The following is a 6,761-nucleotide window of genomic DNA, read 5'->3' on the forward strand; positions in this document are numbered from 1 at the left end:
TATTAGCACCATCTCTAAACTGTTGAGCAATTAGGTTTTGATGATTATAAACTAATGATGATTATCTATCTAACGTGTATGTTAAGTTGTGCATAGAAAGAGCAAGTTATGCTTGAACAGGATACAAGGAACCTGAGTAATGACAGGTATATATGTAAGGAACTTGAGCAATATAGGATAAGCAATAGAGGAACAAGAACAACGATAAGTGTTATGGTTGATAAGCATGATGATGGCTAAGGAACCATGAAGGTAACTATGTAAACATGTGTTTGCATATGTTAGCTTCATAAGGTAAGTATCCTATACATATATAGGTCATGTATGTGTATGAGTCTTTTAATTTAGTTTGGTTTTCTTTACTGTTTTTATAAATGAAAAAACTAACCTTCTGAGTTACTTTGTTATCCTCAGAAGTTTGCTCAGTTTGTCATCATTAAAAAGGGGCAACTTATTGACCCTTATGAGGTTTTGATGATGATGTTAAGAATTGAGCAAACTTCCATTTAATAAGGATTTTCTAGTGTTGTGATGTTTGCAGGTTCAGTAAGCGTTGAGGGCTGAAGTAGGAACTGAAACAGAGGAACTTTAGAGGATCCATGAGGATACAAGTAAAGTTATAAGAAGAGTTCCAAAAATGGAACTTCCAAAAGTTTCTTAACCGGAACTTCGAAACGGGTTGTAACGACCTGGTTCCGGTGTAATGCTGGGGCAAACCCTAAGATCCAGAATATATCAAGACTACAGGATTCCAGAACAAGAGTTTCGAGAAGCAACATGAAGACAGAGAAATAGAAGTATATTGCTCTAGGATTCATGTAAGTATGTTGGACATAAAATTCGGTCTGGAACAAGTCTATATAGAACCAAGGTGGACTCCAAACAGTCAATGAAATTAGAGTAACTGAATTGTCAGGAACTCGGAGACTGTCAGAGTTCAAGAACCTAATAGGAACTTAAGTATGCACGTCGTTCAAGGTCGGTTTTAATGATATATATATTTACCTTATACGTGAATATCTTTTAGGGATTTGGTTTTACTGAATAAAGATATTTATCTTCTAATAAATCCCTTTTGGAAAAAGATAAGATTGTTTAAAAAGTATTTTAAACAAAAAGATAAGTTTTGAATAAAATCTGATTTTATGCTAAGTTTATCTTATTATTATTGACAGTTTTTATTCTTAACAAAAAGATATATTTTCGGAAAACTAATTTTTAGAAAATATCTTTTAAACTTATCTTTTCAGAAAATCTATCTTTTTCAAGATGAAATGAATATTTCGAGTGTACTATAAATATGCTCATATGCATTCATTCAAAGATGAGGCTGACGAAGTGTAGTGGTCGTGCTTAATGGTTTTATCCTCCACCACGAAGCTAAGTCAGTCCTCCTGGTCAAAGTTCCTATCAGGTTTTTGGTTACAGTACGTTCAGTGAGTTCCAGACAGATCTTGAGTGTTCAACATATTAGTTTTATCTCTTTATTCATAGATATGTATTTAGGGATATTCAATGAGATCTTGTAATGGGAAAAATGGTTTTGAGTGTTTTGTATTTTGGGGTGAGATTGTGAATTCTCTTAAATTCACGTTTGTGATGAGTTTGAAATCTCGTAAAATTCGAGTGGTAGTTAGTCACCCCGAGTGTTTCTTGGGTTGCACAGTGAGTGAAAGGAACCTGAGAAGTGTCTTGGGTCACCTAGGAAGTGTCCCGGGTTAAGGGAGAAAAAGGGTCCTGAGAGGTGTCTTAGGTCTGGTAGGAGGTGTCCTATCATATAGTCAAGTGTCCGTGGTGGAACTTGCAAAGCAAAGGTCTGTGTAATAGGTTGTACTAGGAGAGTTGCCTATTATAGTGGAATTTGTTTATAACTCCCAATAGGGCCGAGGTTTTACTTCTAGTTGGGCACTGGATGGTTTCCTCGTAAATCTTGCTGTGTGTTTTAAGTTCCTTTACGTTTTGTTTTTAATTTCCGCATAAGTTCCGCGATTGGAACCTACTAACATTCACCCCCCCTCTTGTAGTAGTTCATCTAAACTAACAATTGGTATCAGAGCCAGGTTCTCTTGATAAACCTGGCAACCCCGAGGAGCAAGTTCCAGGCTAGGATGGATATCTACAAGGAATGCAGCGAATGGAACTCAACCCTAGAACGTTCCCAATACCACGTGAAGGCCAACTTGTGAAGCAGAAGTGATTCAAAGATGAACATCTTTGAGGTAAGTGTCTCGTCTTTGAAGTCTTGATTATATGCATGATAATATGTGTAAAAGTTTCTTGCAGTATTTCTAGTTAAATTTTGGATTTTGTTTTCAAAGTTTTTAAATCAATTTTGTGTAACTTCAAATTTGATTTATAGTGTGAAAAGTATTTTTCAGATTTACAAATTGATTTATTTTTAAAGAATCGGTTTACTAGAAATAGTTCAAGGAACGTATTGTGTAGAATTATGCATATTTGGTCTCTTGGAACCTGGATTACCCCTGTATGGAAACTCAATTTGGGCAAGGTAATGAACGTATATTTTGAATATTTCCCAAAGAATGACCTTATCATGTGTATGTATTATTCTGTATATTTATTATATAGACACATGATGTTTATTGTTAGTAAAGATAGTTGGTTTAACCGTAGTTGTTTTAATTATGGATTATTGACGTCTATTACTAACATGAAGGTACCCAATATATATTGGGTAACCAAAGCCAAAAGATGTCTGATTTTGCAGGCTATGTGAGTAGAGACAACTTATTAATAACGATGATCTTTGGTTGTTTGTATATAAGGAATTATGTGCAAGTTTCTCTCACTAGAAAGCCTTTATAAGAGGTTTGTAGTAGGTGAAGCGACAATATGGATAAGTGAGTAAGTCGCCTATACATCTCTCTGTAAATATTGGTCATGTGCTTTTGGTATGTATTAATCCTTCACAAATTCTTATTGAAATTCAATTCCCTATTCTTATGAAGGTTATTTGTGAATGGATGTAAAGAGAAGTTGTTTTGATAGTTATAATGTATGCCATGACAAACTAACTTCTCTTCTAGTTTTGTGCAAGTTATTATTGATTGTTTTGTTGGTTTGTCCATATAGATAAATCGGGGCATAAAAGTTTGTTCCTTTAGGAACTCAATGCTGAAAGGAGTTGGAACTTGGTGAACTTGAAATGATAAAACGGATTAGGGATACAGGAATAACTAAGCTTCTATATCAAGGTGCTATAGGAGTTAGAGTATAAATTTCTGTTCAGCTTCTTATTCAAGTTCCAGTCAAGTTCCTATTGTTAAAGTTCCCTGGAACAAAGCATTAATTCCTATAGCAGACTCTTATGAAGGATGATGGGTTAAGATGATTATCTTTGACTGCGTGTTGAAGATTCATAATTTCGTTCATGGAGCAACATCTAAAAGGGATATTTCTTACAGGAACTTTATGCTGAAATACTTTTATGCTTTAGGTTTTATCTACCTCTTTTGACTAACCTACTTACATTTTAAAGGCACAAAGGAATCTCTTAGGTTGTGAACTTTCAGGTTATATCTTTTGAATGATAATATGAGGGACTTTGACAAGGTGTTGAAGAATGTGAGATTAAATCAACACGTTCCTCTACCCAAGATACAACGGTCTAAAGGAACGGAAGGACATGTTCCAACTTTATGTCAAAAGGAACATGGAAGAGTTGAAGGTTTATAATAGGAGGGAACTCGCATTATCTCGACAGCGAGGATCCAAAAGAGATGATGATATCCAAATCAAGGTATCTCTTGCTATAAACCTGCAATGGAAGAACTTTGACTTATAATTCTAACACGAAAGGTAAAATTTCTACATAACAGGAAGTTAGTAAGTCAAGTTCCTATCCCATTATTTTTCTTGTCGAGTTTTTAATGCACATTCTGGTTTTCAATTGCTTGTAACTCTAGTTGTTTTATGGATTCAAAATGACATCATCAATAAAGAGTGGAAATGTCACATATGAAGGAAGTAAAAAAGGGAACACATCATTTGTGGATCTCAAGGTGATTCTTAACAACAACCTGACATTTTTAGGTTTTATTTAAGATGAGATACCTCTATGCTTCAAACTGTGAACATGTTAATCTTTTCATGCTTGATAAACCTAGTAGGAACTCGATAATAGGTATATGTATATGTAAGTTCCAAACAGGTTAAGATCGAGAAGCATGAGAATGAAACACATGTTACATTCTCTTTCAACATCAGGTAGATGGTAAGCAACACTAATACATTGGATCTTAGTGATATGGATATGTTTACCATGTGATATGTAGAGACTAATTGAAAGAGATGTCTTGTTTATAAGTAATGAAAGAAAATGAATACTTGGTTACTTTTCTTAATAGAAGAGATGATGAACTGTTTGTTGAAAGTCTTTTCTATCACAGGGTATGTAGCTAAGTGTTCATCATTTATGAAGGTATAGATCTAACAATGGAACCTAGTTCCAATAATAGTTGATGTTTGTTGCAGGAACACAGGATTGACAACAAGTTTCCAACTTTGAATCATGAAAGACACGAAGAAAACAAAGTTATATGCTAATGGTCTTTGCAGGTTCTTTGGAATAGTTTTCAATGTCTCTTGCTACATCATCAACACTGAAGCAATAGATCTTTGATGAACAAGACACCCTATGTTCCACTTAGGGATGTTTGATGATAGAAGTTCCAAGGAGATTTATCCATAAACGCCTAGACTAGTAAAACATAAAGAGTCTACACTATCATGTTAATGTGCAATAAGTGAACATATTTTGAGACTGACAGGTTTGTTCCCATCAAACATGTTATAAAAGATGAACTCATGTGTTCTTGAAGAACTAACGGAGTTCCTAGTAAAGAAATAGGTCACTAAGGATAACAACAAGGGCTAGCTACATATGTTGAGGAACTTTGAGATGTTAAGTTCAAACTCATGCAGCAAAGGTCAATGAACTCAATACAAGAAAGCAAGTTCCAACGAAGTTCCAGAGCTGAGATAATATTTGTTCCGACCAGCAATATCTCAACAAACTATGGAACTAAAGTGTCTTTCATGCATATATATATAACCAAAGGGAAAACCTCAACAACCAAGGATCAGAGAAGAGCCCGAGATATCAACCGAAAAGGATGGACTTCATAACTCATAGTTGTATAAAAGATAAGTCTGTTTTTAAGGTTGATGTAAACATGTAATTGGTTGTTATCAGGTTAGATGTGCAGCAGGAACTTAATAAGCTTAAAAGGAAGAAGATGCATGTCACATCCTGAACCTATTCTAGAACACCTAAAAAGGGTCGGAGATCAAAAAGGGTGTTCTGGAAAAAGCTTGTTGAGTAAGGCACGTGAATGGAACAAGGTCAGGTTGGTTCTTAAAGGAAACAACCAATACAAAGGTATGTATTGTTTTTAAGGAACTTATTGCTCGTGTAGCTAGACTTTAAGGTAATTGAACATTATTTTATCTTGTTGTTTATATGGGATTAGAGTTGTACCACATAAATGTCTTGGATGTCTTTTGTATAACATTTTGTTATAGATGTCTATGTGGAACATACTCTAGGATAGATTGCTATCCAAGTTCCTTCTTGAAAATTGAGCTTTAAAATTATCAATTTTTGTTTTCAAGATGGATTGAGTTATTAGTTGTACTTACTTACATTGATTATATTTTTGGTACAACTAACGAGCCATTGTGCATTGGTTTTTGCTAATCTATGATAAGAAAATATATTTGTAAGCATTAACCGCTGACAATGGAACTTGAGTTAGAAGTGGAAGTTCATATTAGATTCGAAATCATTAAGGAATAGAACAACCACTTCAAGAACTCCAAAGTAAGCCATCATATCAACCTATGTATTAATAGTTACATATTTCTTGATATGAGACTGCATAAGATATAAGTTCCTTTCACATGTCGGCATTAGATGAATTGGATTGATATATCTTTCGTATGGATGCAATATGTGAATTTGTGAATTGATTCTCTTATGGTTGTGTCTTGACTTATCATATTCTTGTTTATTGCTTAATGGAACAAGACTCGATGAAACATAACATGAGTATAAAGTATTTTTCCCTTAAGTTATGTCAAGTTGGGGTTCCTATGCATGTTAAACATAAAGTAAAGAATGTGCGCTTATTTTTTATGTGTCACACTTAGTTCTTGTGTTGTAAAAGACATACTCACTTGCCTAAGAGTATTAGAGGTCTCATAATAGAACTATGGGTGTTGTCAAACACGAAGTTCCTAAGTTGCCAAAGGAACAATGGAAGAAACTTTGATGGAACAAGACAGGTAAGTTCCCAGACCGTATGTAACTCACTTGTTTAAATTTCAGAGGGAACTAACCTATCTTTTAGCCAACTTTCAAGCATCCACGCCATATATCTTCAATCGCAACATTATTCTACAGCTCTAAGTTGTGTGTCCGTGTTGCATATACTTTAATTGTCCCATATTCAGAAATCGAAGATTCTTATTCACCCAATTCAATTCCCTCTTTCCGTTCACACACTTTTACTTCTTATTCTTGATTCCCATGTGCTCTAAGTTTGTTGATCATGTTTTTATGATTTGATGAAACATGAAAAATGGTGATTATATGTTGAGGGGGAAGTTGAAGATAAAGAAAGAAGTAAGTACTTGAAAAGGAAGAAGAATGGTAAGGGACTCAGGGGGAATAAGGTAGGAACCAAGAAATCAAAATGGTTCAAATCTGGTTGTGGAACTCAAGTGTATGAGTAAGTAAT

The sequence above is a fragment of the Chenopodium quinoa genome, unplaced genomic scaffold, assembly GCF_001683475.1.
Source record: "Chenopodium quinoa cultivar QQ74 unplaced genomic scaffold, ASM168347v1, whole genome shotgun sequence".
NCBI classification, from domain to species: Eukaryota; Viridiplantae; Streptophyta; class Magnoliopsida; order Caryophyllales; family Amaranthaceae; genus Chenopodium; species Chenopodium quinoa.